The following is a 10,087-nucleotide window of genomic DNA, read 5'->3' on the forward strand; positions in this document are numbered from 1 at the left end:
TCCAGACCATAAGCCACGTCACTGCCAAAATCTAATCTCCTTGTGTCGTTTCTGACCTTCCCTGAAAATTTCATCCAAATCCATTATTCCGCTTTTAAGTTATGTTGCTAACAAATACACAAACGTACGCCGATCATCACATAACTTAGCTGAATCTAAAGTTGAGGTGGGTCTGATTTCAGGAAATGTCTGTGATGATGTTTTCATGAGACACACCATCTGTTGCACATCTATTTATATCTTCATATATTTCCACTCAGGGGGTCAGAGGTCAGAGGTCAAGCAGTCACAGAGTTGGAAAGGAGTTTAGGGAACAACTGTTCCTTGAGCAGAGTGGACTCATGGAACATCTACATGCTTACTAATGCTACCCAGAGACTCAGTAATTAGTCAGAGACAGAAGACTGACTATCACAGCAAACCTTTGGCCTGTGGAACATTTTCCTCATGGCAGACCGGACTTACGGAGCAGTTTTCAAACACCTGCCGTCCATCGACAGACAGAAGCAATCGAGCTCCGCACACGTTCCTCCTGCTCCTCTCTGCTGTTTCTGTTTTCTTTCATTCGGTTGGTGGATTGCTTCTGTCTGTTCCCACAGTGCAGAGACCAGAGCTGATGTGAAGAACAGCTGGATGAGAGGGAGGGAGGGAGGGAGGGGGATGCAACGTGGCGTTTTCCATTCTGCCTGGAAGCCACAGTCCAGCCAAAGATGGAGAGAAGAGGAGTGAGGAGAAAAGGGGAGGAGGTGTCGTCACAATGTGAGACTCTCTCCTCCTCCTCCCACATCATTTTCTTCTTTTATTTCCCCCTCTCTCTCCTCTCACACCCATTTCCCTCTGTTTTCATCACCCCTCTCCCCTCCCCTCCTCTCTCTCTCTCTCTCTGTATACGTGGCAGCTGTTTCTCTCTAATAAATATGAGATGATGCAAAGACCTGCAAAGCTGCAATTATGCTTTTTTCTCCTCCTTTTAGCTGCTAAATTATCCAGCTGCAGCTCTGCAGGTTTGAAGGTGTCGGATGAGAAAGACAGCTGTTTGTTCGCTGCAGTATGTGAAGCACTGTGTGTCTCATTAGTGCTACATGATTAAAGATATTAAGTACACACATTTACGTCAAAGAAAAACCCCAAATGAGCTGAAACAGACAAAATTAGAAATCGCTCATGGCCTCAGCTATGTGGTGATGATGTTTTAACCACTAGTGACTGGACGATGTGCCATGATGCTGTGTATGTCGTAGGTTTTTAGTAATACCAGTGTTAAACTTTTACCACAGTTAAAGACGATTTACCGAAAAGAGCAACAAAAGCAAAAACATTCAAAAAAGAAAACTTCAGAAAATACATGATAATTCACTACACAAGTGCAAATCTGGATAATAAAAGCCATTTAAAAAGAGACAGTGACTCAGGGAGAGCTTTTGCCACGACATTTAAAACAATAACAGCATGGCCAACCTTCATTTTTAACAAGGTTCCCTTTGGAGCACTTAAAGTTGAGTCAGTCCTTGCAGGGAATGGGTTTGATTCAGCATTTATGTTGCAATGTGTGCAATTACAGCAAGATTGACAAAATTAAAGCTTCAGATGAATTCAGAAAATGCAGATAAATGTTTGGCATTGTCTCACTGTAAAGAATTTGTTTGTTTTTTAACCTCATGCAAACTATTAACTGAAGTTGGACCAGATCAATTATTTCAAGTTGTCCTCAAATAAAAATAATACAATATAGCAATAAAATGTAATAATAATAATGAAAAATATAACACATTTATTAATCCATAACACTACTACTACTACTAATAATAATAATATTCTGACTGATATATTTCCCTGACATCCGATTATTTCATGTTTTTCAAGCAACTTTTCAATATTAATATTTTTACATGAGGATAATAAAGATAACAATAACCTTATGAACAAACAAACAATAAATAAATAAATAGCTTTAGTTCCCTGATGTAAATCTATCAAATTCTACTTGAAATATCAACTCCATGCAGACCAGTGTATTTATCGCTGCACATATTTATGACATTAAACCGCTCTTTCAGATTTATCAACAGGTGAAGCAAGGCAAATCAAATGCATCATATCACAAGATTTTTTTGTTGTTGTTGTTTTGCTGCGTGGTACAAAAAGAAAGAAACTGTCCGATCTACATCGACTAAACTGCCAGGACGTCTGTCTGATAGAACATCATGCACACCGAGGTAAAAGACTTGCAATAAAGCAGCAGAATTTTGCCTACAGAAAGGACGATGATGACCAAAAATGGGCGCTCGATCGGCAGCGTCTTGCAAGCTTCACTAGGAAATCATTCAAATCAGCTCAGTATTATCAGTACAAAGACACATCTGATTGCATTCTGAAGTACCAAACTATTTTAGATGCTTTTGCTGCTGAAAAAAAAAAATGCTCCAAATCGCGACTTTCTTTTAAAAAAATAAAAATTTCAATGCAGATGCGCTCCACTCCAAAATCACCCCCAAACATTCTGCAATGTCAAAGCTATCGTTTCATCTGGTGGAATAAATTCCCGTTTGTTTTCTTACTATAGTGGATATGTTGCAGGGTTTTTTTCCCGGTGTCGTGCAGGGTGATGCAGTGTCCTCAGAGCATGTTGGCAGTTGACGGGAAATGAAATGTTTGTGCCGCTTTAGACATTTGGCAGCAGCTAAATGGAATCCATCCAAAATCCATGTTATTATTTGCACCTGTGCTTTTCCTCCCGTGAAATGTCAGAAGGTCCCGGGTGAAAAACTTTCCATGCCAGCCAGTTCAGCTCTCTTTCAGATCAGGGAACGCCTCCATACCTGCCTCAGCGGCTTTTAACTGTCCATCTGCTGACAGACACCAAACAAAATGCCTTTTTTACTCCGTCTGCCGTGCCTTGGGTCCCAGATATTTACGTTTTTCCACTTTACTTGATGTTTAAATCTGCACGAGGACAAAAAAACAAAACAAAAAACAGCTACACCAAGAAGAATTTAGCAATCAATTACTAGAGTGTAGAATTTTTTTTTTTTTTTTTTAAATGCATGTTCTCCCTGTGCAGCTGTGTAAAATGACATGTAGCTGCAGCCTTCCTGTCCAGCTGGCTTCTGTCCAAGAGAACATCATCATCTCCAAAACATCTGATGCTTTTGATCAGAAGTTCTCAAAGGTGCCTATTAAGGTCAAGGGCTATGACAACCTCTTCGACCCAATCCTGTGTGTGGCAGAATTGCATGATTAGTTCTTTGAGGAGGACAACATGGGAAATAGCAGGAATGCCTTTCCTGCTGTTGATGAAGCCACAAGCTATGCAGAAGAGATGAGGTTAGTGAAAGGAATGAACTTCTCCGTGGTCGTTTTTACAGAGTTCTCCGGCTTCCTCCCACAGTCCTAAAACATGCTGAGGCTAATTGATGAATCAAAACTGTCTGTAGGTTTGAATATGAATGTGTTTGTTTGTCTCTATTACCCCTTTTCCACCAAAGAGAACCAGGTACTAGTTCTGGCGCTAGCTGGTTCAAACCTCATACCTCAAAAGAACCAGTTTGCTTTTCCATTGACAAGGAGCCAAGTTAGACCAGTTACTAGTTTTCGAAACGCTAACCCTAAACTCTATGTAAACTACAGGTCGCTCGGGTGTTTAAAAATGGTGGTTCTGTGTTTCTGCCGTTGATCGTTGGTCACGATGAACCAGTACCTAACAAACTTTGTTCTTAGGTCTGGCCCAGTAAAAAGTTGGTGCTCGATAAGCACCAGTTTGGAGCCTGGAGCTGGTGTTTAGGCGGTGAAAACCCAAAGAAATGGTGCTAAGTCGAGCTCTGGTTCCCAACGAACACTGGAACCAGTTTGGTGGAAAAGACCATGTGACAGACTGGTGACCCGTCCATGGTGTCTCCTACCTTCATCCTAAGTCAGCTGGGATAGACTCCAGCCCCATGCGACCCTACAGAGGATTAAAGACATTAGAGGAGATTTAATTTCCTACGACTTTGAACGTAGCATCTCCCTCACCCACCTCTAACCTCCCCCCTCTTAACATTTACGAAGAAACGCCCCCCTCCAGAAACTTGCGTAGGACTCGTGAAGTTGCCTTTTACGGCTGGGTCCCCCTGGATCTTTATCTGCCATTATGTAAAAAAAGATGAGCAAACAAGTCGCCAGCTAACTACGAAGCTATACCAAAGCAACACATACAGAAAACACGTAAGTCCAAGGCGTACGTAATCTACGTAACTAGGCCTGAGCCAGAAGATTTTTGATTGACAGGAAAGGGAGCAAAGCAAACGCCTCGGTCCGAGCGCGTTGATTGGCTGATGTTTTTCAGGTCCTGCCATGTCCACAGTTATTTTTTTTCATTTTTTATTCTTTTAGAAACCATACATACAAGTCCACTAAAGGTCAGTATATTCATTTTATGTGAATCAGACAAATTAAACAAAAAAAAACCATCCTCCATAATGCCTTTAAGCGGTGTGTGGATAATGGATGGATTTATCCTGTAGTGTTATATGCCAGATTGAATGGAGACTGGATTACATATGTAAAACTATTAAAAAGAAATTAAAAAACTGGAAATGGGTGAGGACTGTGCTGATAAATGAATCTGTATTCAAGGAGTCTAAATCTAAATATCTAACATGATTTACTCACACGAATATGACTAATTAATACTTTTACTTGTTGTAAACCAACTTCACTTGTATATGAATCAGTTTCACAAAAGACAATGAGCTCCTCTTGCCTTATTCTGTGATCTAACTCATCACATAGGTTTTCTGTTTGTTGTTGTCAGAATTTTGCGAAGGATTTAAGTTGTGCAATGAGGCCACATTCATTTCTTCTCTTCAATTATCGCTTTTAATGTCTCCTTGCATGTTCTGCCAAAACACCTACACCCAAGACGACGGTAGTTGGTTTAAAGAGGAGCAGCTTTTGGTCCGCATTTTTACGTCTTTACTCCCACTAACTTTTCACCTGGATGTAAAAAAGTGCAGTAACTCAGTGTGTGTTTGAGAGAGGAAGGGTAGCACAGCGGCAGCAGAGGACTTATAATATTGAAAGCCAATAACAAACATCAAAGCTACTGTTTTAACCACTACTTCCTCTATAAAGTCACACCGGCTCTTAAAATGATTACTACTGCACGGCGACACACAGGAGGTCTTTTCACTTTGATAGATGTTTTGCCTTTAGTCAGCCTCCTCTTCTTCCTCCTCCTGCTGCTGCTGCTTCATGCACAACTGCAGAAACACAGTATGAACGCACACCCAGAAGAAATTATAGGTCTTTTTAGTTTTTTCTTCATAGGAACATACTTCAAGGTGTAAATAACACGCTTGCTGTGTAGCGCCTCGCATTTTTTAAGCTGAAAATAAAAAAAGCTTCAATTTGAAATAGAAAACTTCACAGCAGCCTCAAGAATGGATCTAAATAAGGAGAAAAAAAATGAGATCTATTTTTTTTTTTTTTTTACTGGCTGTACGGTTTTTCTATGAAGTTGATTGCTATACATTTTTAGAAATGCACGGGCCACTTCCTCTGGCTGCTGTTTGTTAGGTTTTTAATCCTTCTGTTATGTTGTAGGTCATTCAAATTAAAAATTGTAATCTTTTTACAATGAAACCTTGTCTCCTTTATATCTCCTTACTGACAGATGGTGTATGTGGGTGTGTGTATGTCAGTATGTTTGTGTGTGCGGGTATGTATGTCTGTTTGTATGTCTACGTATGTGAGTGAATGTATATGTGATTGTGTATCTGTATGTATATTTGTGGGAGGTGGAAGGTTTTGGGTTTTTCACAGTGTTTTGTATTGTGTTGTTTTTGTTTTTATCCTCTGTGAGGCACTTTGTGTTACTCTAGTATATGAAAAGTGCCATATAAATAAAGTTGATTTGATTTGATTTAAATAAGTGTAATCAAATTCATACAATTCATATAAAATGAAAGGATTTATTTCACATATGGTCGACCCTGAACAGAGGAGGCGTCTTCTGTTAATTCACCAACATCACTCCATAAAAAGAAAAAAATTCAAAATTTAAAATAGATTTTTTTTTAAAAAATCTGTCATGTAAAACTATTGTATTTTATATGTAGATCTTTCCAATATACATTAAAACAAATTGCATTTTTTAGGAAAAATGAGTGAATTATCCTCATTGAGCCATGACCTGTGAGAGGTCAACAACACCACTGCACTAAATATTGATAAAATGCTTTTTAAAGGAGATATTAATGGGATATAAACAATGTTTATTGGGACTTTTTGGGTGTTCTGATAGTTTTTGGATAATTAAATGGACCGCCTCTGAGCCGTGTCCTGATTACGAGGTTTTGTCAAAGTTTGGACGTAATAAAAGCATATTATTTAAATGTTGAATGAAACGGTACTGGAATGTTCTCCAGTCTTCACTTTGCATGAATGCTTCTGTTGCGACAAAGCGTTTGTGTGTTCGAGGGACGTCTGTGATTCAGTCGTTCCTCAAAACAGTCTGGCTGAGGCCAAAGCCTGATGGAGGGTTTCAGGCTGTAATTACACCGACACAGAGGACGGCAGATGAGCTCACTGCCCGACCGCTGGGATTACAGTCCAGGTTTGTAAGGATTTGTAAAGGACACGCCGTCACCCACAGGAGCCGTCAGTGGGTGGAAACTAAATCACCTGAATGTGAAGACGGAGAAAATCTATAGTTCGCAGAGGTGATGACAAAACACGGCTTTGTTCACAGATACAAGCAGATGATGATTACTAGATAGTTAACGAATGCTTTTTGTCCTGTAACGCTCCAAGTCTGCCGGGAAAAATCAAGATCCAGTCTTCAGAATTTGCCCAAAATGAAGATGATTTGAATTCAACAGTTGGTGGAAGAAGTACTAAGACTTATACTTTAGTGAGAGTGTTTATATCACACCAAATCCTGCACTGAAAAAGTAAAAGTATGTAAGCATAATACAGCAAATCAGACTCACAGTGGTATGGTGCAGGGTTTACACAGTATCATGAGTATACCTACTTATTTTGATTTTGTCAGTTTGGCTCACATCTTATTCACTAACATGGATGTCGCAGTGCCACCTTCTGTAATTATTGTAAAAGGAGCAAATAGAAAAAGTCATTTCAAAAACATAAGTACTACCTAATACTTGCACATTTTAATAAAGGTACAGAAAAACAAGATCTTTTGTCATATCACTCTACAAAGACATACAGTGCTGTGAGAAAGTATTTGCCCCCTTCCTGATGTCTTCGATTATTTCAGATTTCTTAAGGTTCTCTACGGTTCCATGTTTCTCCATTTGTGGATAATGTCTCTCACTGTGGTTCTCTGGAGTCCCAGAGCCTCAGCAATGACTTTGTAACCCTCCAGACTGATTAATGTCAATGACTTTGTTTCTCATTTGTTCTAGAATCTCTGGAACGTGGCATCATGTGCTGCTTTTTGAGACCCTTTAGCTGCTACACAATGAAGACCGGTTCTATCTAAGGATATGGTGAAATAGTCCTGAAAATCCAGGGTTAAACTTGAAGTTATCCTGCTAACTTTAAATCCTGCTTGGTAGTACAGAGCACTGGGGAGCTGCCATGTTGTTGGTCTTTATTTGGAGTTTACGAGTTTTTGCTCCAACTGGTGCCAAACAGCAGCCACTGTGGCAACATGTGGTAATTATAGGAGAACATTATGAGGAACCTGACTGCACGCAACTCAAATGACTAATGTTTATGAGATTAGCAAAGGAAAGTACATTTTGCAGAATCTGACTTGTTTTCTTTTGCTTAAAAGAGCAAGTTTCACTTCAAGATGTTTATATGATGCACAGGCGGGTTCTTTAGAGTCAGACCTAAGAGGTATTTTTTAAATCTCTGCTGTAAATACCAACAAATTGTATAAATTTCATAAGAAGCTTCAAGTAAGAATTGTTTTTAATTAGCTTTAATCTTATGTCTGCTATTAGTATTGGTCCTTTTTGGGGGAAAAGAGATCTAAAACTGACCCATTCTTGACTACAGCTCTGTTGAAAATAACGTCAGATCTGCTGGTATTCCATATAGAACAACCTCATTCCAAGTATTCTTTCTTTAAGTTCTTTTCAAATCCTTGTGATGATGCCAAAATGTGCAAACATGTGACATATCAGGTTTAGTTTGAGGAAATCTGTCCAATATGACTGTTACGTTTCACCCCCCCGGTCTCAGGCAAATTAAATGAAATAAGGTTGTTCACAGGTAAAACTAACACAAAAAAAAAAACTGCACAAACAAACAGAAAATGGGGTCTGTGGTCTAAAAGGGGATAGGCTATGGTTAAATACCACTATCCCCCACTAAATCTACTAAAAGTGGTAGAAAAAAACAAAAGCTGAAACCCCTCAAAAGAAAAAAACATTCCACAAAACAAAAAGAAAGAAGTTCTGGGCATTAAGGACACAAAGACAAGTAGGTTTCCCGAAGAAGGCTGACTGATGGTCAAACCTTCCAGGTCACATACCCAAAACCACCGAACTGTTGGGTGATCCCTCCTTATATCCCCGCCCAGCTGATTAGAAACAGCACACAGCTGGGCTCAATCTCACAGGTGCTGCAGATTGAGCCTGCTCTCAGAGTCAGGCTGTGAACTTTCTAAGCCCACAACAATGACACATGAGCTTTGGGTTTATGTCTTTCATTTGGTGTAAACATCAGATAGGCTCCATAAAAAGCTGATAGAACATGAGTCTGATTCTGTCAGCAGCAGCAGACAGCTTGGTGACGTGTAAACCAGAGAGTGGAACGTGGACACAGTGTACTGACATCACACACACACACACACACACACACACACACACACACACACACACACACACACACACACACACACACACACACACACACACGTTTGTACTTCTTAGTGAGGACATCCATATGCGTAATGCATTTCCAAGAGCCTTACCCTAACCTTAACTATCACAACTGATTGCCTAAACTTAATCCTTACCCTAACCCTAACCAAACCTCAATTCATACCTGTTCTCTAAAAACAAGTGTTCACCCTCAAACATGGCTGTTTCAAAGTGAGGACCGGCCAAAATGTCCTCACTTTGTAAAAATGTCCTCACTTTGATAGTTAAAAGCAGACAATGGTCCTCACAATAGCAAGTACAAGTACACACACACACACACACACACACACACACACAACACACACACACACACACACACACACACACACACACACACACACACACACACATGTTTGTACTTCTATCTTAGTGAGGACATCCATAGGCGTAATGCATTTCCAAGAGCCTTACCCTAACCTTAACCATCGCAACTGATTGCCTAACCCTAATCCTTACCCTAACCCTAACCAAACCTCAATTCATACCTGTTCTCTAAAACAAGTCTTCACCCTCAAACATGGCTGTTTCAAAGTGAGGACCGGCCAAAATGTCCTCACTTTGTAAAAATGTCCTCACTTTGATAGTTAAATGTAGAAAATGGTTCTCACAATGTAGCAAGTACAAGAACACACACACACACGCTGTGTTTAAAAATGTAAAATTCTTCAGATATGTTGAGTCAGACTGACCTGCCTTAAACTGGACAGATGTGTAATTCATATTTGAGGTATTTCCTATTGAAGAGGTCTTCCTTCAACGTGGGAATTAAATGGATTTCAGAATGCTTCTCCTCAGGTTCGTACACGTTCTTCTGCACGCTCAGCAAAAAAAACTCTATCTGAGCTTTTAATCTCTTTTAGCAGAAGCACACAGAGGGAGGGGAGCTGCTAAATGCCAACAGGCTGCTAAATGTCACAATATTTAAGTCCGGCACACAGAGAACCGAAATGAACTTCAACTTCCAAGAAAGAGAATCACATTTACACCACTGAGCACAACTCAGAGTTGCTGAGGTAGTAGCCATCAATCACGGCTGTGCAACATCAGCCCAGGGCCAAACCTGACATTACAGGCTCCTCTTTAGACTTATTAGTGTAATTATTCTTCCTTGTGGGTATATTCGGGCTTGTTGCAAAGTCATATTGGCTGCTGCAACACATTCTGCCAGCACAGTCTGCTACCAGATCAAACCACATACTGTACATGTA

The sequence above is a fragment of the Acanthochromis polyacanthus genome, chromosome 10 (assembly GCF_021347895.1).
Source record: "Acanthochromis polyacanthus isolate Apoly-LR-REF ecotype Palm Island chromosome 10, KAUST_Apoly_ChrSc, whole genome shotgun sequence".
Classification (NCBI taxonomy): Eukaryota; Metazoa; Chordata; class Actinopteri; family Pomacentridae; genus Acanthochromis; species Acanthochromis polyacanthus.